Source organism: Anomaloglossus baeobatrachus, chromosome 3 (genome assembly GCF_048569485.1).
Source record: "Anomaloglossus baeobatrachus isolate aAnoBae1 chromosome 3, aAnoBae1.hap1, whole genome shotgun sequence".
In the NCBI taxonomy this organism is placed as follows: Eukaryota; Metazoa; Chordata; class Amphibia; order Anura; family Aromobatidae; genus Anomaloglossus; species Anomaloglossus baeobatrachus.
The window spans coordinates 340,320,350-340,344,282 of record NC_134355.1 but is presented as its reverse complement, the minus strand read 5'-3'; the positions used below and the strand labels follow the sequence as shown (position 1 = coordinate 340,344,282).

The 23,933-nt window shown below is 43.8% G+C and overlaps 1 long non-coding RNA gene across 1 annotated transcript; it reads right to left on the bottom strand.

Annotated features, from left to right (window-relative positions):
• Positions 1-12,245: 12,245 nt before the first annotated feature.
• On the bottom strand, positions 12,246-15,767 carry LOC142295274 (uncharacterized). Its single transcript, XR_012751406.1, has 3 exons — positions 15,004-15,767; positions 14,762-14,902; positions 12,246-12,505 (listed from the first exon to the last, which is right to left on the bottom strand). It is a non-coding gene; the product is annotated as an uncharacterized LOC142295274 (long non-coding RNA).
• Between the last annotated feature and the right edge of the window lie 8,166 nt (positions 15,768-23,933).

Below are 23,933 nucleotides of genomic sequence, written 5' to 3'. Positions count from 1 at the left end.
ATGGACGGATCTTTCCGTCATGGATCGTGTCCCGGTAAGCCCCGCCCCCTGCCGCGGGCAGGCGGCGTGGATCAGCACACATATCAGCTGTTTTCAACAGCTGACATGTGTGCCTACATGTTCCGAGTGGAATCGCATTCCACCCGGAACATTAACCCCTTAGATCTCGCTGCCAAAGTCTGGCAGCGAGATCTACATGCGCGCGGCCATCTTTTTTACTTACCGCCGCCCCCTCCGGACGTCACGTGAGTGATCACGTGACGTTCGGTGGTTGCCATCGTAGCACAGGGTCATGTGATGACGCCTGGTGCTACGAAGTTTCACTTTCATTCTTCCTCGGCACGGAGCAGAGGAAGAAAGAAAGTGACTGCATCTGCTGATTACAGCGGTATAGCTGTGATCAGCAGATAGCGATCAGCGATCGGATTGCTGATTGCTATAGCCCCCTAGGGGGACTAGTAAAATAAAATAAAAAAAGTAAAAAAAAAGTTTTAAAAAATTAAAAAAAAAACAAAAAACCTAAAAGTTCAAATCACCCCCCTTTCCCCCCATTGAAAATTAAAGGGTTAAAAAATAAATAAATATACACATATTTGGTATCGCCGCGTTCAGAAATGCCCGATCTATCAAAATATAAAATCAATTAATCTGATTGGTAAACGGCGTAGTGGCAAAAAAATTCCAAACGCCAAAATTACGTTTTTTGGTCGCCGCAAGTTTTACGCAAAATGCAATAACAGGCGATCAAAACGTAGCATCTGCACAAAAATACTACCATTAGAAACATCAGCTTGAGACGCAAAAAATAAGCAGTCACTGAGCCATAGATCCCAAAAAATAAGAACGCTACGTGTTTCGGAAAATGGCGCAAAACGTGCGCCACTTTTATTGGACAAACTTGTGAATTTTTTTTAACCCCTTAGATACAAGTAAACCTATACATGTTTGGTGTCTACAAACTCGCACCGACCTCAGGTATCATACCCACACATCAGTTTTACCATATAGTGAACACCGTGAATAAAACATCCCAAAAACTATTGTGCCATCACACTTTTTTGCAATTTTTCCACACTTGGAATTTTTTTGCTGCTTTCCAGTACACCATATGGTAAAACTTATGATTTCATTTAAAAGTACAACTTGTCCCGCAAAAAACAAGCCCTCATATGGCAAGATTGACGGATAAATAAAAAAGTTACGGCTCTCGGAAGAAGGGGAGCAAAAAACAAAAACGCAAAAACGGAAAGTGCCCCGGGGCTGAAGGGGTTAAAGTAGTTCTTATTGTTTGATAAATAAGTGCTAATTTAAGAGTGTCTAATCTAAATTCACACCACATATTTGTTGTCTTATTTTGTGCCAGAAACTTAACTCAAAATTATGATACGCTTGGCACATGGTGTTGCATTAACCACATACCCAAAAGCAAAGCTATGCTACTTTTTATTAAATGTAGTGAAAGTAATCCAAGTTTTTTGGCACAAATTATGTCAAAACTTTGATTCATCCAGCATATTAAAATATAAACTACTGTGTGCATTTTTCAATATTGGTGCACAAGAATGACATAGTAGAGTATAAATGTGGTTAAAGGGAGGTAGCCAAAGAAATAGACGTACACTACAGTACTCAACAATTGGATCAATTAGATATCCATACACAGAGCTTTTTGAGGCTATATATATATATATATATATATATATATATATATATATATATACAGTTAGGTCCAGAAATATTTGGACAGTGACACAAGTTTTGTTATTTTAGCTGTTTACAAAAACATGTTCAGAGATACAATTACATATATAATATGGGCTGAAAGTGCACACTCCCAGCTGCAATATGAGAGTTTTCACATCCAAATCGGAGAAAGGGTTTAGGAATCATAGCTCTGTAATGCATAGCCTCCTCTTTTTCAAGGGACCAAAAGTAATTGGACAAGGGACTCTAAGGGCTGCAATTAACTCTGAAGGCGTCTCCCTCGTTAACATGTAATCAATGAAGTAGTTAAAAGCTCTGGGGTTGATTACAGGTGTGTGGTTTTGCATTTGAAAGCTGTTGCTGTGACCAGACAACATGCGGTCTAAGGAACTCTCAATTGAGGTGAAGCAGAACATCCTGAGGCTGAAAAAAAAAAAAATCCATCAGAGAGATAGCAGACATGCTTGGAGTAGCAAAATCAACAGTCGGGTACATTCTGAGAAAAAAGGAATTGACTGGTGAGCTTGGGAACTCAAAAAGGCCTGGGCGTCCACGGATGACAACAGTGGTGGATGATCGCCGCATACTTTCTTTGGTGAAGAAGAACCCGTTCACAACATCAACTGAAGTCCAGAACACTCTCAGTGAAGTAGGTGTATCTGTCTCTAAGTCAACAGTAAAGAGAAGACTCCATGAAAGTAAATACAAAGGGTTCACATCTAGATGCAAACCATTCATCAATTCCAAAAATAGACAGGCCAGAGTTAAATTTGCTGAAAAACACCTCATGAAGCCAGCTCATCTCTGGAAAAGTATTCTATGGACAGATGAGACCAAGATCAACCTGTACCAGAATGATGGGAAGAAAAAAGTTTGGAGAAGAAAGGGAACGGCACATGATCCAAGGCACACCACATCCTCTGTAAAACATGGTGGAGGCAACGTGATGGCATGGGCATGCATGGCTTTCAATGGCACTGGGTCACTTGTGTTTATTGATGACATAACAGCAGACAAGAGTAGCCGGATGAATTCTGAAGTGTACCGGGATATACTTTCAGCCCAGATTCAGCCAAATGCCGCAAAGTTGATCGGACGGTGCTTCATAGTACAGATGGACAATGACCCCAAGCATACAGCTAAAGCTACCCAGGAGTTCATGAGTGCAAAAAAGTGGAACATTCTGCAATGGCCAAGTCAATCACCAGATCTTAACACAATTGAGCATGCATTTCACTTGCTCAAATCCAGACTTAAGACGGAAAGACCCACAAACAAGCAAGACCTGAAGGCTGCGGCTGTAAAGGCCTGGCAAAGCATTAAGAAGGAGGAAAACCAGCGTTTGGTGATGTCCATGGGTTCCAGACTTAAGGCAGTGATTGCCTCCAAAGGATTCGCAACAAAATATTGAAAATAAAAATTTTTTTTTTGGGTTTGGTTTATTTGTCCAATTACTTTTGACCTCCTAAAATGTGGAGTGTTTGTAAAGAAATGTGTACAATTCCTACAATTTCTATCAGATATTTTTATTCAAACCTTCAAATTAAACGTTACAATCTGCACTTGAATTCTGTTGTAGAGGTTTCATTTCAAATGCAATGTGGTGGCATGCAGAGCCCAACTCGCGAAAATTGTATCACTGTCCAAATATTTCTGGACCTAACTGTATATATAGATCAAGGTAGACTTTACCTTTAACTCTTGATCACAAAATAACAAATATGTACATAAGGGGATGTGGTACCTTTCCACATTTCTTCATACATGTACATGATTGATTTAAGCTGCCAAAAAATTGCACATTCAAAAGGGTCCGTTGAGCCTCTGCTAGGAGTCTCAACACGGAAAATAGCCAGATATCCCTCCAAGGATAGGTTGGCTAGGACCTTGGCTAGGTCCTTCCTGGAGGGATATCTGGCTATTTTCTGTGCCGAGACTGAAAACAGTGGCTCCACGAACCCTTTTGATTTGCATACCACCCAGGGGGCAATGCACGTAGGATTTCACTGTGTTCAGCGCCTTTCCTGGCTGCTGGCAGTGTTTTCTCTGGCTGTTCTCCCCGAGATCAGTGATTGTTTTGTCTCAAAAACTTGCACATTGACAGTTCAATGCAAACTGCTTAGGGCTCATTCACATGACCGTTTCGTTTGACCTGGTCAGTTCCTGTTTTTTTGCGGACCCATGGACAGGACCATCTTTTCAATGTCTTTTGTGTAGGGTCGGATGGCACACTGAAGAACTTCCGTATGCATCCGATCCTACAAAAAAACACATCGGATGCCGTATGTCCGTTCCGCTATTATGGAACATGTCCTATTCTATTCCGTAATAACAGACCGTGACTCATTACAAGTCAATGGGTTCGCAAAATCCCTGGAAGCCGCATGGAAGCACTTCCGGGTGACCTCCGTTGGATGCCCGTGCAGTCTGTGTCCCGCTCCCTGCCAGCCCCGCAGCTGCTTGCACTGCAGTATCAGCAGCTTCCACACAGCACTGCAGTATTAGCAGCTTCTCACACTGCAGTGCAGGCCGCCGCGGGGATTATGAGCGCTGCTGTCAGGAGGTTAGATGAGATCATTACCTGCTGTGACAGTCTCCTGCTCTCCTGACATCAGCGCTGTCATTGCCTTCCATTGCCCGCCGCGTTCTCACATCAAGTCTCGCGGGTGGCCCAAGACTGTTACTAGCGGTGACGTCACGGGCTCCTGTGATTCTTTGCTGTGAACGCGGTGGGCATAGAAGTGAGTGACAGGGCTGACGTCAGGAGTGCAGGAGATCGTCACAGCAGGTAATAATTTTATCTAACCTCCTGACAGCAGCGCTCGTCATCCTCTGCAGTGACCTGGGCTGACCTATTGATATTAGCTTAGGTCACTGCACTACTCTCCCAGCCAATGGGTAATGTTCTGTTATTCATTGACTGGGACAGTGATTATGGTATAGATCGTTGTGGGACCCTCTTATTGGATTACGCCGGACCCGGATTTGATTGTTCTTTTCAATAAATTGGTGAAAGAGGGATTTTTTTGGGGAGTGCTTTTTCAAATAAAACTTTTTTTGTTGTCAATTTTTTTTTTATTACTGACTGGGTTGGTGATGTCAGGTATCTGATAAACGCGTGACCTCACTAACCCCAGGGCCTGATGCCAGGTGACATTACACATCTGGCATCAACCCCATATATTATCCCGTTTGCCACCGCACCAGGGCAACGAGACGAGTTGGGGCAAAGCACCAAGATTGGCACATCTAATGGATGCACCACTTCTGGGGCGGCTGTAGCCTGCTATTTTTAAGCTGGTGAGTATTCAATAATAGTGGACCTCCCTAGTCTGAGAATACCAGCCCACAGCTGTCCACTTTACCTTTGCTGGTGATCCAATTTGGCGGGACCCCACGTTTTTTGTATTAAATTATTTGTTTAATTGAAATAACAGTGTGGGGTGCCCTCTGTTTTGAATTACCAGCCAAGTTGAAGCTGCCAGCTGTGGTTTGCAGGCTGCAGCCGTTTGCTTTACTCTAGCTGGCTACAAAAGATAGGGGAGACCTCACGTCATTTTTTTTTTAATTGTTTATTTATTTTTTTGCTAAATTCAAGGCTCAGCAACCTTTAGTGCCACAAGAAAGTCACAATAGGGTGCCAGCTTAGAATATGCAGGGGGGTGGGACATTGTATATGTCTTTCTCATCTATATATCTATCTTTCTATTCATTCATTCATTCATCCCTCTATCTCTCTGTCTCTATATTTATCTATCTATTTATACTTATCTATCCATCTCTATATCTACTCATCTATTTATCTTTCTTGCTGCTTCCGTTTTTTGCGGTCTGCAAAAAAACGGAAGGCACACGGATGGCACACGGATGACACATGGACCGTATACGAAACGGAACGGATGCCACACGGATGCATCCGTGAAAAAAATGGACCGTTTTTGCGGCCTGCAAAAACGGAACAGTTGTGTGAATGTAGCCTTACTATCACACCTCAGACATGCAGATAGCTGGCCCAGGACCAATCAGGTTTGGTTGCACCTTGTGATCCCTCTGATTGGTCTGTCTATGCAGACAGAATAATTACAGTAAAGCAAGTTAGTTTGACCTGCTTTTCTCGCAGCAGACTTCTTAGTGATGTCACAGAGAAGATTGGAGCTGGCTGTCAGGTAGTGCTGAAAGATGTTATACACCCTCATGCAATGGTTATAAATAGAGTTGAGCGCGGTTCGTGGTTCGTGGTTCTCCAGTTCTAGGCTCGAGTGATTTTTGGGCTGTTCGAGATCGAACTAGAACTCGAGCTTTTTGCTAAAAGCTCGATAGTTCTAGATACGTTCGAGAACGGTTCTAGCAGCAAAAAGCAGGGCTTTTTACAGCTACAGTGAGCAGGAGCCATCGCTGGCAGCCTGCCACAAGCTGGTAACCAAGATAAACATCGGGTATCCAAGCAAAGCGCTTTGGTTAGTAACCCGATGTTTATCTTAGTTACGTGCAGGAAGCCCACACTTTCCCGCTCAGCTCGCTCCACCCCCTCCTGCCCGCGGCATGTACACATACATACACATACACAAACACACACACACACACATCCACCCCCCCCGCCCGCCCGCCCGCTCGCTCGCTCGGCTTACCTGCGGTGATGAAGTCCCGCCATCCCGACCTCAGCGCTGTCACTGTCCTCCATGGCCGCCGCTTGTCACATCACCTATCGCTTCCGACCCGAGACTGACACTGGCGGTGACGTCACGGACCTCTCGCGATACTTGATGTGAAGGCGCCGGTCATTGACCTCAGTGACAGGGGCTGTCAGTGTGCTGGAGATCAGCGCAGGTAATGTACCTCACTGACAGCAGCACTTGTCACCCCCCTGCAGTGACCTGGGCTGACCCATTGATGTTAGCTCAGGTCACTGCACTGCTCTCCCAGCCAATGGGGAACATCCTGCTCTTCATTGACTGGGACAGTGTGCATCGTCATGGCAACCCCTTGGATTACACCAGACTTGGATTTGTTTTTCAATCTAATAAATTGGTTAAAGAGGGAATGTTTTGGGGAGTGTTTTTTCAAATAAAAATGTGTTTGTCGTGTATTTTTTTTTTATTACTGACTGGGTTGGTGATGTCGGGTATCTGATAGACGCCTGACCTCACCAACCCCAGGGCTTGATGCCAGATGACATTACACATCTGGTATTAACCCCAAATATTACCCCGTTTGCCACCGCACCAGGGCGCGGGATGAGCTGGGGCGAAGCACCAGGATTGGCGCATCTAATGGATGCGCCACTTCTGGGGCGGCTGCGGCCTGCTATTTTTAGGCTGGGGAGATTCCAATAACCATGGACCTCCCTAGTCTGAGAATATCAGGCCCCAGCTGTCTGCTTTACCTTGGCTGGTGATCCAATTTTGGGGGACCCCTACGTGTTTTTTTTTTTAATTATTTATTTAATTTAAAATAACAGCGTGGGGTGCCCTCAGTTTTGGATTACCAGCCAAGGTGAGGTTGCCAGCTGTGGTCTGCAGGCTGCAGCCGTCTGCTTTACCCTAGCTGGCTACAAAACTAGGGGGAACCCTATGTCATTTTTTTTTCATTTTTTTGGCTAAATACAAAGCTAAGCACCCCTTAGTGCCACATGAAAGGTACCAAAGGGTGTTCCACTTTTTCTCCATTTTTTTCTCCACTTTCTCTCCACTTTCTCTCCACTTTTTCTCCACTTTTTCTCCATTTTTTTCTCCACTTATTCTCCACTTTTTCTCCTCTTATTCTCCACTTTTTCTCCTCTTATTCTCCACTTTTTCTCCACTTTTTCTCCACTTTTTCTCCATTTTTTTCTCCACTTTCTCCACTTTTTCTCCACTTTTTTCTCCACTTTTTCTCCTCTTATGCTCCACTTTTTCTCCTCTTAATCTCCACTTTTTCTCCACTTTTTCTCCACTTTTTCTCCACTTTTTTCTCCACTTTTTCTCCTCTTATGCTCCACTTTTTCTCCACTTTTTCTCCACTTTTTCTCCACGTTTTCTCCACGTTTTTCTCCACTTTTTCTCCTCTTATGCTCCACTTTTTCTCCACTTTTTCTCCACTTTTTCTCCACTTTTTCTCCACGTTTTCTCCACTTTTTCTCCACTTTTTTCTCCACTTTTTCTCCTCTTATGCTCCACTTTTTCTCCACTTTTTCTCCACTTTTTCTCCTCTTAATCTCCACTTTTTCTCCACTTTTTCTCCACTTATTCTCCACTTATTCTCCACTTATTCTCCACTTTTTCTCCTCTTAATCTCCACTTTTTCTCCTCTTATGCTCCACTTTTTCTCCACTTTTTCTCCTCTTAATCTCCTCTTAATCTCCACTTTTTCTCCACTTTTTCTCCACTTTTTCTCCACTTTTTCTCCACTTTTTCTCCACTTTTTCTCCACTTTTTCTCCACTTTTTCTCCACTTTTTCTCCACTTTTTCTCCACTTATTCTCCACTTATTCTCCTCTTATTCTCCACTTTTTCTCCACTTTTTCTCCACTTTTTCTCCACTTTTTCTCCATTTTTTTCTCCACTTTCTCCACTTTTTCTCCACTTTTTCTCCACTTTTTCTCCACTTTTTCTCCACTTTTTCTCCACTTTTTCTCCACTTTTTCTCCACTTTTTCTCCACTTTTTCTCCACTTTTTCTCCACTTTTTCTCCACTTATTCTCCTCTTATTCTCCACTTTTTCTCCACTTTTTCTCCACTTTTTCTCCATTTTTTTCTCCACTTTCTCCACTTTTTCTCCACTTTTTTCTCCACTTTTTCTCCTCTTATGCTCCACTTTTTCTCATCTTAATCTCCACTTTTTCTCCACTTTTTCTCCACTTTTTTCTCCACTTTTTCTCCTCTTATGCTCCACTTTTTCTCCACTTTTTCTCCACTTTTTCTCCACTTTTTCTCCTCTTAATCTCCACTTTTTCTCCTCTTATGCTCCACTTTTTCTCCACTTTTTCTCCACTTTTTCTCCACTTTTTCTCCACTTTTTCTCCACGTTTTCTCCACTTTTTCTCCTCTTATGCTCCACTTTTTCTCCACTTTTTCTCCTCTTAATCTCCACTTTTTCTCCACTTTTTCTCCACTTTTTCTCCACTTTTTCTCCACTTTTTTCTCCACTTTTTCTCCTCTTATGCTCCACTTTTTCTCCACTTTTTCTCCACTTTTTCTCCACTTTTTCTCCACGTTTTCTCCACTTTTTTCTCCACTTTTTCTCCTCTTATGCTCCACTTTTTCTCCACTTTTTCTCCTCTTAATCTCCACTTTTTCTCCACTTTTTCTCCACTTTTTCTCCACTTTTTCTCCACTTTTTCTCCACTTTTTCTCCACTTTTTCTCCTCTTATGCTCCACTTTTTCTCCACTTTTTCTCCTCTTAATCTCCACTTTTTCTCCTCTTATGCTCCACTTTTTCTCCACTTTTTCTCCACTTTTTCTCCTCTTATGCTCCACTTTTTCTCCTCTTAATCTCCACTTTTTCTCCTCTTATGCTCCACTTTTTCTCCACTTTTTCTCCACTTTTTCTCCTCTTATGCTCCACTTTTTCTCCACTTTTTCTCCACTTTTTCTCCTCTTATGCTCCACTTTTTCTCCACTTTTTCTCCACTTTTTTCCCCACTTTTTCTCCTCTTATGCTCCACTTTTTCTCCTCTTAATCTCCACTTTTTCTCCTCTTATGCTCCACTTTTTCTCCACTTTTTCTCCTCTTATGCTCCACTTTTTCTCCTCTTATGCTCCACTTTTTCTCCACTTTTTCTCCACTTTTTCTCCTCTTATGCTCCACTTTTTCTCCACTTTTTCTCCACTTTTTTCTCCACTTTTTTCTCCACTTTTTTCTCCACTTTTTCTCCTCTTATGTTCCACTTATTCTCCACTTTTTCTCCACTTTTTCTCCACTTTTTCTCTACTTTTTCTATGGTTGGTCTACCCATTAGCTCTGCCATGCATAGTGTAGCTCTACACCTACTGCACATGTTACTTTATGATTGACATCTCTTTCGTACCAGAGCTGTCTAAGTCTACTCTGACCCCATATTTGTCATTACTATATTGTCCTTGTACTGTATTATGACATTTGTATCATGTGTTTCATTTCTTGCTGTGTTGCAATTTTTTTGCTGCATCCCAATTGTACCTCTACATTGTTCGAGTTTATGTTATTGTTCTCTCACTCTTATGTGATACTGATTATTGTCATTTTTCATGATTACATGCAGATAAGTCCAATCTGACGAAGGCTCAGGCCGAAACGTCATTTGTAACTTGTTTTGGACAAAAACATATATGCTTATGAAAAAAAAATTTTCTTAATACGGACCAATAAAGAGTGATTTTGCATTACTATCCGTTGTGACTTACTGACTTAGTCTGGGAGATATAGAGTGCCGAGGTTACTCACTAATTTTATCTATTATTACCTCTGAGCACCTATATACCAGTGAGCAGAGCTTCCTCTACAGTAGTTCTCCTGATTAGGCATGCCCTTACCTCATGAGTAGGGCATTGCAGCTTTGGTAGCAACCATTACGACATGGACTCTGCTGCTGTGGACCCGGGGAGAGTGAGTGCAGATTCATTGCACCCACACTCCTCACATGAAGGGTCCGCACTCCTAGAAAATGGGGGATACGTTCCCTGAGTGTCTCCCCCCCATATTCTAGACGGTCCAGAGTCGTCGTGGGACCCCTTTATTTTTTTTCTTACAATAAATTGGTGAAAGAGGAAATGTTTTGGGGACTGTTTTTTCAAATAAATTTCTTTTGTCGATTTTTTGTTTTTGTTAGTACTGACAGTTTATGATGTTGGGTATCTAATAGACGCCATGACATCACAAACTGCTGGGCTTGATCTCAGGTGACTTTACAGCTAGTATCAACCCGATTTATTACCCCGTTTGCCACTGCACCAGGGCACGGGATGAGCTGGGGTGAAGCGCCAGGATTGGCGCATCTAGTTGATGCGCCACGTCTGGGGTGCCTGCGGCCTGCTATTTTTAGGCTGTGAAGGCCCAATAACTATGGACCTTCCCACCCTGAGAATACCAGACCACAGCTGTCCGCTTTACCTTGGCTGGTGATCCAATTTGGGGGGTCCCCTACTTTTATTGTGTAATTATTAATATTTATAAAATAATTATAAAAAAGAGCCTGAGGGGACCTCCACATTGGATCCCCAACCACGGTAAAGCTGCCAGCTGTGGTTTTCAGGCTACAGCCGTCTGCTTTACCCTAGCTGGCTATCAAAAATGGGGGGACCCAACGTAATTTTTTATTTTTAACTATTTTTTAAATAGAAAAAATTAATGGGCTTCCCTGTATTTTGATTGCCAACCAAGGTAACGGCAGGCAGATGGGGGTGGCAACCCATAGCTGTCTGCTTTATCTGCGCTGAGAATCAAAAATACCGCGGAGCGCTACGTCATTTTTTTAAAGATTTATTTTTACAGCACTGTGATGTCCAGCAATCAAAATACAGGGAAGCCCATTTTATTTTTAGTTATTTAAATAAATAATTAAAAAAAATATATGTTAGCTCCCGCTGCATTTTTTGTATTGCTAGCTAAGGGTAATCCAAGCAGCTACTGGCTGCTAACCCCCACTGCTTGGTGTTACCTTCACTGGCAATGGAAAATCCAGGGAAGCATTTTTTTTTTTTTTTGCCAAAAAGCTACAAAAAAAGGACGTGAGCTTCGCCATATTTTTGTATGCTAGCCAGGTATAGCAGGCAGGTGCTGGAAGAGACAATTAACAACACCCAAGACAGTCACAACAGACTTCAATGAAGTGAAAGGCAACAACTTCAGGAACATATAAAAACGACAAAAAAGAGAAGTCTTTGGATTTGCCTCATATACCATTATATCCCATGGCCCAAAAACCACCAACAACAATGCAAATTGCACATAGAAAAATCTTTAATTGATTGGGTCAAGCATATAATTTTACATGGGATTTAAAACATTATAACAGGTAAGGAGGTAAAAAGACACATGAGAGCGAACAAGAAATCCCCATGTGAGGCTGCATGGATCTAGCAGGGTAAACACAAGGGTATATTCCCAGCAGGGCCAGTGTAAGTGCCTTCACAGCAAACAGATTCAATGTGAAAGACAGAGCAGTACTAAGTAAAGAATCATAGGCACATTACCCAAACACATAGCCCGGCAAGGAATCCACCAAATGTAAAACTCACATGCAGACGCACAGGGGGAGCAGTCCCAATACGTATTTCGTGATGACTTCCTCAGGGGACCGTGGACAAAGGAGGGGAATGGACAAATTTATACACTAGTGTATATCAAATCATTTGCAGCACCTGTCACGGCTGCAGAGCTAAAGCACACTGAGCAGGCGTGGGCGGCTACTCCAGCATCACCTGGGCTAGGGAAAACCCTATGATGACGTCACTTTTACCCAGAAGACGCTTCAGGGAGAGCCGTACACACTGCACATGTGCAGAGCCGCAAACAGGAAGTAAAGCTGCAAATGCCATGTCTACTCCTGGCAGAAGAAAGGGCAAATCACATTAGGAATCACAGATAATATAGAACACTGTACAGGGACAAGAATATATACAATTACATCATAATAGCATCCAAAAAAGATGTACATGAAAGACATTAACACTGTTTATACAATATCAGATATAACAACATTTTCATCAATAAAACAGAGTCTAATAAAGAATCACATATGGAGGACATGAGCATATTGTATTCCTTCCCAGATCATGTTCAATGCAGACGGACCACCAGGTTAATGACACAGAAAGATATGCACCAAGGGTACAAAGTAAAAAACTGTAAAGAAAAAGAGACATAAAGGGAGTCCAGTTAAAAAATTTTTTAAAAACCATTATATACAGAGCAGATTCAGTGCAGGGAACCCGCAGCCAAAACCAATTACACCCTATAACGGGAACCACATCAACCGCAGATGAGATCAACTGATTTATAAATAGGAAATAAAGGTCTGCCTCTCATTCAATCCCCGAGGGACCACTGTGTCAAGGAGAAATATCCAGCGACATTCCACCCGTGCCAACGCCTTATGGATGTTACCACCCCTCAGTCCAAGGTGCACACGGTCAATCCCCCTCACCTTAAAACTTGAGGGGTCAGACCCATGATACAACCTAAAATGGCGGGGGATGGTCTTAAGGGAATCAACATCCTCAGATTTCGCTTGTTTGGCAGCGATGATATCTCTAATATGCTCCCTCGTCCGGACCCGTAATTCACGACTAGTGAGTCCGACATATATTAAGTCACAGGCACACGTGGCGTAATAAATTACGCCCGTGCTACTGCAAGAAATATATTGTCGGATCTCAAATGTTTTGGAGCCGTCCGAGGAAGTAAAGGATGTTGCCCTGAGGATGTTCCCATGACGACACGCAATGCATGAGCCACATGGATATGATCCACAGATAGGACGTCCCATCATGAATGGTGGTTTCTTTTGTGCCACATAATGGCTTTGGACCAACATGTCGCGCAGGCTTCGGCCCCGACGTGCCGTCATGAGGGGTCGGTCGGGAAGCATATCTTTCAGCACTGGTTCTGTTTGTAAAACAGACCAGTGTTTAGTTAATATGCCACGGATGTGGTCCCATTGGCGGTTGAATGAGGAAATAAAGCGCACCTTAGATTCAGCAGGCTTCGTCTTGTCAGGATTAAAACGCAAAAGTAGTTGGTCTCTTGAAGCTGCTTTAGCGCGTCTATAGGCCTTTTTAATGGATCTGGCACTGTAGCCCCTCTCCCTGAACCTATCACGCATCTCACTGGCTCGACCCTCAAATGTATCCGTCTCTGAGCAAATCCGTTTAAGGCGGATAAATTGCCCGGTAGGGATCGCATTGATGGTAGATTGTGGATGGCCAGAAGATGCATGTAACAGGGCATTCACAGAGGAGGGTTTCCGATAAATGTCAGTGGTCAGAAGACCCTGATCATTAATGGAAATACCAATATCCAAAAAATCAACCCTAGACGGATCAGCCTGATAGGTGAGATAGATGTTATAGGAGTTGGAGTTCAAGTGGCGCACAAAGCCCTCAAGCTCCAGGGCGGTCCCCCCCCAGATGACAAAGATGTCATCAATGAAGCGGAGCCAGCACTGCACATGGGAGCTAGCCGGCACGCCGTCGCCGAAAACCTCCCTCTCCCAGTAACCCAGGAAGAGGTTTGCGTACGAAGGCGCGCACCCCGCCCCCATCGCAGTGCCGCGCCGCTGGAGGAAGAACCGCTCACCGAAGGTGAAGGCATTGTGCGTCAGTACGAACTCCAACAATTCCAGAATCAGGTGTTGTAATGGTGGTGCCCAGTTACTCATACCCAGGAAATACTCAACTGCCTGCAGGCCATGCTCATGACAGATGTTGGTATATAAGGTCTCAACATCCAGAGTCGCCAGCAAAATCCCACGCTCAACTGTCAGGCCATTAATCCTCCTAAGGACGTCCGAAGTGTCTCTAACATGGGAGGGCAGCGTCTCAACCAGAGGTTGGAGATAAAAATCAATAAATTTGCATACTGCATCGCATAGCCCTCCGATGCCAGAGACAATCGGGCGTCCAGGGGGAACCCGAGGGTTTTTATGTATTTTAGGCAAAAGGTAGAACGTGGGCGTTACTGGCATATCTGGAAGGAGACCATCATACATCTTCTTAGTAATGGTACCCGAGGCAAGAGCATTCTCGAGTATGAGAGTCAACTGGGTCAGGAAACCATTAGTTGGATTGGAGGGGAGCATCTGGTAGAAGTCTGTATTTCTCAATTGTTTGTACACCTCACGCTCATACATGGCAGAAGGCCAAACCACCACGTTACCCCCCTTGTCCGCTGGTTTAATGATTACTCCCTCTAGTTTCCTCAGTTCCTCGAGGGCTCGCTGATGTTTAACAGCAAGGTTATTATTATTTGTTCTCTTAGAGAGGGATCTCAGGTCACCCATAACTAAGTCATGGAAGACTTGTACCTGAGGACACAGCGAAAACGGGGGGAACGTGGTGGAGCGCGGATACAAACGTGTAGGAAAAATATTATCCAACTCACCAGATGCCTGTCCCTCCAATTCCTCAAGTGTCCGCACAGCCTCCTCCTCCCTCTCGACGGTGCAAGGGTTCAGGCTCGGTCCTCTAGCATGTATTTTATGGAGGACCACCTTTCTGAGGAACAGATTCAGGTCCTTAGCGACTGTAAAAAGATCAAAATTACAATCAGGTACAAAGGTTAAACCATAGTTTTAGGACCTCAATCTGGTCAGTAGTCAATTGGACCTGAGATAGGTTAATCACCTCCAGTTGGTTGGAATTGCCCTTCTTTGGAATTGCTCCCAAGGTGGATTTTCCAAGGGCTGGTGATGTTTTCTCGGGTCTATTTTTACCCGAAAAACCTCTCGTTACAGGTCTAGATGAGGCCTGAGATGTAGAACTTTCATCCTCCACTGAGGAGATGGAGGAGGCTGACACGGAATGAGGGAGTCCGACAAAATTTCTCCTCCGACGTGTTGTCCCTTTCCACCGATACACCTGCTGATTCTTATAATCAGTAACATCACGTTGATATTTTTTTGTTTTATTAGAGACCAACTCCTTTTCCCACTTGACAAATTCCTTATTCATTGTCTCGTGGAAATTAGATAGCTCAGCGGGGGTGAGTTCCTTCGTGGTACGGTCTTGTAGAACAGAAATCTCTTCATCAATGGCACGGAGAGAGGCCTCATTATTGTTAATAAGAAGCCCCATAAAGGACCTGGAGCAAGCAGTAGCTGCTTCCTCCCAGTCCCTTTTGAACGTCTCATCCGTGACATTAAATGAGGGAAAGACCTGTACCCTAAGACCTCTGGGTATTAACCCCCGATCAACATAGCGCTGCATAAATGCCTTGTTCCACCAGAGTCTCATTCTGCGGTTGAACAATACTTTGATTTGGCTGCAAAGTTCCCTGTGACTTCTTGAATCCGCTGAATTGTCCACTTCGCCCTCTGTGTCAAAAACCTGGTTTAATTGAGTTTGCCACGCGGATTCACGGGCTTTAAAGTCCATGCTGCTTGGAAAAATGACTGTGAAAAAACACGTCGTTTTTATATGTTCCTGAAGTTGTTGCCTTTCACTTCATTGAAGTCTGTTGTGACTGTCTTGGGTGTTGTTAATTGTCTCTTTCTGTGTTTTTTCACAGTCATTTTTCCAAGCAGCATGGACTTTAAAGCCCGTGAATCCGCGTGGCAAACTCAATTAAACCAGGTTTTTGACACAGAGGGCGAAGTGGACAATTCAGCGGATTCAAGAAGTCACAGGGAACTTTGCAGCCAAATCAAAGTATTGTTCAACCGCAGAATGAGACTCTGGTGGAACAAGGCATTTATGCAGCGCTATGTTGATCGGGGGTTAATACCCAGAGGTCTTAGGGTACAGGTCTTTCCCTCATTTAATGTCACGGATGAGACGTTCAAAAGGGACTGGGAGGAAGCAGCTACTGCTTGCTCCAGGTCCTTTATAGGGCTTCTTATTAACAATAATGAGGCCTCTCTCCGTGCCATTGATGAAGAGATTTCTGTTCTACAAGACCGTACCACGAAGGAACTCACCCCCGCTGAGCTATCTAATTTCCACGAGACAATGAATAAGGAATTTGTCAAGTGGGAAAAGGAGTTGGTCTCTAATAAAACAAAAAAATATCAACGTGATGTTACTGATTATAAGAATCAGCAGGTGTATCGGTGGAAAGGGACAACACGTCGGAGGAGAAATTTTGTCGGACTCCCTCATTCCGTGTCAGCCTCCTCCATCTCCTCAGTGGAGGATGAAAGTTCTACATCTCAGGCCTCATCTAGATCTGTAACGAGAGGTTTTTCGGGTAAAAATAGACCCGAGAAAACATCACCAGCCCTTGGAAAATCCACCTTGGGAGCAATTCCAAAGAAGGGCAATTCCAACCAACTGGAGGTGATTAACCTATCTCAGGTCCAATTGACTACTGACCAGATTGAGGTCCTAAAACTAGGTTTAACCTTTGTACCTGATTGTAATTTTGATCTTTTTACAGTCGCTAAGGACCTGAATCTGTTCCTCAGAAAGGTGGTCCTCCATAAAATACATGCTAGAGGACCGAGCCTGAACCCTTGCACCGTCGAGAGGGAGGAGGAGGCTGTGCGGACACTTGAGGAATTGGAGGGACAGGCATCTGGTGAGTTGGATAATATTTTTCCTACACGTTTGTATCCGCGCTCCACCACGTTCCCCCCGTTTTCGCTGTGTCCTCAGGTACAAGTCTTCCATGACTTAGTTATGGGTGACCTGAGATCCCTCTCTAAGAGAACAAATAATAATAACCTTGCTGTTAAACATCAGCGAGCCCTCGAGGAACTGAGGAAACTAGAGGGAGTAATCATTAAACCAGCGGACAAGGGGGGTAACGTGGTGGTTTGGCCTTCTGCCATGTATGAGCGTGAGGTGTACAAACAATTGAGAAATACAGACTTCTACCAGATGCTCCCCTCCAATCCAACTAATGGTTTCCTGACCCAGTTGACTCTCATACTCGAGAATGCTCTTGCCTCGGGTACCATTACTAAGAAGATGTATGATGGTCTCCTTCCAGATATGCCAGTAACGCCCACGTTCTACCTTTTGCCTAAAATACATAAAAACCCTCGGGTTCCCCCTGGACGCCCGATTGTCTCTGGCATCGGAGGGCTATGCGATGCAGTATGCAAATTTATTGATTTTTATCTCCAACCTCTGGTTGAGACGCTGCCCTCCCATGTTAGAGACACTTCGGACGTCCTTAGGAGGATTAATGGCCTGACAGTTGAGCGTGGGATTTTGCTGGCGACTCTGGATGTTGAGACCTTATATACCAACATCTGTCATGAGCATGGCCTGCAGGCAGTTGAGTATTTCCTGGGTATGAGTAACTGGGCACCACCATTACAACACCTGATTCTGGAATTGTTGGAGTTCGTACTGACGCACAATGCCTTCACCTTCGGTGAGCGGTTCTTCCTCCAGCGGCGCGGCACTGCGATGGGGGCGGCGTGCGCGCCTTCGTACGCAAACCTCTTCCTGGGTTACTGGGAGAGGGAGGTTTTCGGCGACGGCGTGCCGGCTAGCTCCCATGTGCAGTGCTGGCTCCGCTTCATTGATGACATCTTTGTCATCTGGGGGGGGACCGCCCTGGAGCTTGAGGGCTTTGTGCGCCACTTGAACTCCAACTCCTATAACATCTATCTCACCTATCAGGCTGATCCGTCTAGGGTTGATTTTTTGGATATTGGTATTTCCATTAATGATCAGGGTCTTCTGACCACTGACATTTATCGGAAACCCTCCTCTGTGAATGCCCTGTTACATGCATCTTCTGGCCATCCACAATCTACCATCAATGCGATCCCTACCGGGCAATTTATCCGCCTTAAACGGATTTGCTCAGAGACGGATACATTTGAGGGTCGAGCCAGTGAGATGCGTGATAGGTTCAGGGAGAGGGGCTACAGTGCCAGATCCATTAAAAAGGCCTATAGACGCGCTAAAGCAGCTTCAAGAGACCAACTACTTTTGCGTTTTAATCCTGACAAGACGAAGCCTGCTGAATCTAAGGTGCGCTTTATTTCCTCATTCAACCGCCAATGGGACCACATCCGTGGCATATTAACTAAACACTGGTCTGTTTTACAAACAGAACCAGTGCTGAAAGATATGCTTCCCGACCGACCCCTCATGACGGCACGTCGGGGCCGAAGCCTGCGCGACATGTTGGTCCAAAGCCATTATGTGGCACAAAAGAAACCACCATTCATGATGGGACGTCCTATCTGTGGATCATATCCATGTGGCTCATGCATTGCGTGTCGTCATGGGAACATCCTCAGGGCAACATCCTTTACTTCCTCGGACGGCTCCAAAACATTTGAGATCCGACAATATATTTCTTGCAGTAGCACGGGCGTAATTTATTACGCCACGTGTGCCTGTGACTTAATATATGTCGGACTCACTAGTCGTGAATTACGGGTCCGGACGAGGGAGCATATTAGAGATATCATCGCTGCCAAACAAGCGAAATCTGAGGATGTTGATTCCCTTAAGACCATCCCCCGCCATTTTAGGTTGTATCATGGGTCTGACCCCTCAAGTTTTAAGGTGAGGGGGATTGACCGTGTGCACCTTGGACTGAGGGGTGGTAACATCCATAAGGCGTTGGCACGGGTGGAATGTCGCTGGATATTTCTCCTTGACACAGTGGTCCCTCGGGGATTGAATGAGAGGCAGACCTTTATTTCCTATTTATAAATCAGTTGATCTCATCTGCGGTTGATGTGGTTCCCGTTATAGGGTGTAATTGGTTTTGGCTGCAGGTTCCCTGCACTGAATCTGCTCTGTATATAATGGTTTTTAAAAAAATTTTTAACTGGACTCCCTTTATGTCTCTTTTTCTTTACAGTTTTTTACTTTGTACCCTTGGTGCATATCTTTCTGTGTCATTAACCTGGTGGTCCGTCTGCATTGAACATGATCTGGGAAGGAATACAATATGCTCATGTCCTCCATATGTGATTCTTTATTAGACTCTGTTTTATTGATGAAAATGTTGTTATATCTGATATTGTATAAACAGTAGAGTTGAGCGCGGTTCGTGGTTCGTGGTTCTCCAGTTCGCGGCTCGAGTGATTTTGGGGCATGTTCTAGATCGAACTAGAACTCGAGCTTTTTGCAAAAGCTCGGTAGTTCTAGAAACGTTCGAGAACGGTTCTAGCAGCCAAAAAACAGCTAAATCATAGCTTGGTTTCTGCTGTAATAGTGTAAGTCACTCTGTGAATCAAACTATTATCACATTTCAGTGTATAGTGTGCGTGAACAGCGCCTTCAGATCACTGCTGTTTCTATAATGGCGATCGCCATTTTTTTTTTTTTTTTTTCTTGTCTTCCTTCCCTAAGTGCGCGCGTCTTGTGGGGCGGGCCAGCATGTCAGCCAATCCCAGACACACACACAGCTAAGTGGACTTTGAGCCAGAGAAGCAACGGCATGTGTGATAGGATCTGCATGTCACATGTCCCTGCATTATAAAACCGGACATTTTCTTCACGGACGCCATTATCTGCCTTCTGCGTCTTTGGTGTCAGACATCACTGTCGCAGCTCCGTCTTCCTGAGTCCTATAGCCGATACAGCTGTATGCGCTGCATACACAGCGTTAGACAGCTTAGGGAGAGCACTTTATAGCAGTCCTTTTAAGGGCTCCAACCGGCAGGGTCAGAGAGCCATAGGTGACAGGTCCTGCAAACAGCAACAGCGTCTGTGTAGCCCAGGTCAGGGATTTCCTACCTGCATTTCACCATTAGGAGGGAATAGAAAGGCAGGCTTCCATTCCTCTACCCAGAGCACCACAATCCTGCCACTGTACCCTCTTGTCCTCTGCACACTCCAACTGATAACTAAGCCATTATACTAGCAAACACTCAGTGTACCTAGTGGCATCCTATACGTGGCTATTGGACTTTGCTATAGTCCCACTAGTGCAAAGACATTTGCAGAGCGCGTCTGCCTGCATTGCACACTACAACTCATTCTAACCAAGCCATTATACTAGCAAACACTCAGTGTACCTAGTGGCATCCTATACGTGGCTATTGGACTTTGCTATAGTCCCACTAGTGCAAAGACATTTGCAGAGCGCGTCTGCCTGCATTGCACACTACAACTCATTCTAACCAAGCCATTATACTAGCAAACACTCAGTGTACCTAGTGGCATCCTATACGTGGCTATTGGACTTTGCTATAGTCCCACTAGTGCAAAGACATTTGCAGAGCGCGTCTGCCTGCATTGCACACTCCAACTCATTAAAACCAAGCCATTATACTAGCAAACACTCAGTGTACCTAGTGGCATCCTATACGTGGCTATTGGACTTTGCTATAGTCCCACTAGTGCAAAGACATTTGCATAGCGCGTCTGCCGGCATTGCACACTCAAACTCATTTTAACTAAGCCATTATACTAGCAAACACTCAGTGTACCTAGTGGCATCCTATACGTGGCTATTGGACTTTGCTATAGTCCCACTAGTGCAAAGACATTAGCAGAGCACATCTGCCTGCATTGCACACTACAACTCATTCTAACCAAGCCATTATACTAGCAAACACTCAGTGTACCTAGTGGCATCCTATACGTGGCTATTGGACTTTGCTATAGTCCCACTAGTGCAAAGACATTTGCATAGCGCGTCTGCCTGCATTGCACACTCAAACTCATTTTAACTAAGCCATTATACTAGCAAACACTCAGTGTACCTAGTGGCATCCTATACGTGGCTATTGGACTTTGCTATAGTCCCACTAGTGCAAAGACATTAGCAGAGCACATCTGCCTGCATTGCACACTACAACTCATTCTAACCAAGCCATTATACTAGCAAACACTCAGTGTACCTAGTGGCATCCTATACGTGGCTATTGGACTTTGCTATAGTCCCACTAGTGCAAAGACATTTGCAGAGCGCGTCTGCCTGCATTGCACACTCCAACTCATTAAAACCAAGCCATTATACTAGCAAACACTCAGTGTACCTAGTGGCATCCTATACGTGGCTATTGGACTTTGCTATAGTCCCACTAGTGCAAAGACATTTGCATAGCGCGTCTGCCTGCATTGCACACTCAAACTCATTTTAACTAAGCCATTATACTAGCAAACACTCAGTGTACCTAGTGGCATCCTATACGTGGCTATTGGACTTTGCTATAGTCCCACTAGTGCAAAGATATTAGCAGAGCACATCTGCCTGCATTGCACACTCCAACTTTTTTAAACTAAGCAATTTTACTAGCAAACACTCAGTGTACCTAGTGGCATCCTAAACGTGGCTATTGGACTTTGCTATAGTCCCACTAGTGCAAAGACATTTGCAGAGCACGTCTGCCTGCATTGCACACTACAACTCATTGTTACTAAGCCATTATACTAGCAAACACTCAGTGTACCTAGTTGTATCCTAAACGTGGCTATTGTACTTTTGTCTATTCACAGTATTGGAACGATATTTGCAGCACGTCTGCCTGCATTGCACACTCTAACTTTTTTAAACTCAGCCATTTATAGTAGCAAACACTCAGTGTACCTAGTTGTATCCTAAACGTGGCTATTGTACTTTTGTCAATTCACAGTATTGGAACGTTATTTGCAGCACGTCTGCCTGCATTGCACACTCAAACTTTTTTAAACTCAGCCATTTATAGTAGCAAACACTCAGTGTACCTAGTTGTATCCTAAACGTGGCTATTGTACTTTTGTCTATTCACAGTATTGGAACGATATTTGCAGCACGTCTGCCTGCATTGCACACTCTAACTTTTTTAAACTCAGCCATTATACTAGCAAACACTCAGTGTACCTAGTTGTATCCTAAACGTGGCTATTGTACTTTTGTCAATTCACAGTATTGGAACGTTATTTGCAGCACGTCTGCCTGCATTGCACACTCAAACTTTTTTAAACTCAGCCATTTATAGTAGCAAACACTCAGTGTACCTAGTTGTATCCTAAACGTGGCTATTGTACTTTTGTCAATTCACAGTATTGGAACGTTATTTGCAGCACGTCTGCCTGCATTGCACACTCAAACTTTTTTAAACTCAGCCATTTATAGTAGCAAACACTCACTGTACCTAGTTGTATCCTAAACGTGGCTATTGTACTTTTGTCTATTCACAGTATTGGAACGTTATTTGCAGCACGTCTGCCTGCATTGCACACTCTAACTTTTTTAAACTCAGCCATTATACTAGCAAACACTCAGTGTACCTAGTTGTATCCTAAACGTGGCTATTTTACTTTTGTCTATTCACAGTATTGGAACGATATTTGCAGCACGTCTGCCTGCATTGCACACTCTAACTTTTTTAAACTCAGCCATTATACTAGCAAACACTCACTGTACCTAGTTGTATCCTAAACGTGGCTATTGTACTTTTGTCAATTCACAGTATTGGAACGTTATTTGCAGCACGTCTGCCTGCATTGCACACTCAAACTTTTTTAAACTCAGCCATTATACTAGCAAACACTCACTGTACCTAGTTGTATCCTAAACGTGGCTATTGTACTTTTGTCAATTCACAGTATTGGAACGTTATTTGCAGCACGTCTGCCTGCATTGCACACTCAAACTTTTTTAAACTCAGCCATTTATAGTAGCAAACACTCAGTGTACCTAGTTGTATCCTAAACGTGGCTATTGTACTTTTGTCAATTCACAGTATTGGAACGTTATTTGCAGCACGTCTGCCTGCATTGCACACTCAAACTTTTTTAAACTCAGCCATTTATAGTAGCAAACACTCAGTGTACCTAGTTGTATCCTAAACGTGGCTATTGTACTTTTGTCTATTCACAGTATTGGAACGTTATTTGCAGCACGTCTGCCTGCATTGCACACTCTAACTTTTTTAAACTCAGCCATTATACTAGCAAACACTCAGTGTACCTAGTTGTATCCTAAACGTGGCTATTTTACTTTTGTCTATTCACAGTATTGGAACGATATTTGCAGCACGTCTGCCTGCATTGCACACTCTAACTTTTTTAAACTCAGCCATTATACTAGCAAACACTCACTGTACCTAGTTGTATCCTAAACGTGGCTATTGTACTTTTGTCAATTCACAGTATTGGAACGTTATTTGCAGCACGTCTGCCTGCATTGCACACTCAAACTTTTTTAAACTCAGCCATTATACTAGCAAACACTCACTGTACCTAGTTGTATCCTAAACGTGGCTATTGTACTTTTGTCAATTCACAGTATTGGAACGTTATTTGCAGCACGTCTGCCTGCATTGCACACTCAAACTTTTTTAAACTCAGCCATTATACTAGCAAACACTCACTGTACCTAGTTGTATCCTAAACGTGGCTATTGTACTTTTGTCTATTCACACTACTGCAAATCTATGTGCAGCACCTCTGCATGACAACCTCGTGCTCTGTTTTTAATAAGCTATAATGATAGCACAAAATACTGCCATTTTGTGGCATCATAGAACTGGCTGTTGTATTCCATTAGTGCCCCACTGGTGACAAGCTATTTCTAGCACCTCTACATCACACCCTCATGCACATTTAGCTACGCTAATGTTATAGCAAACTCATGGAATTCATTGCTGCATTTCATAATTCGGAGGGATAGAAAGTCAGGCTTCCTTTAGCTTTTCCTTCTGTTCATA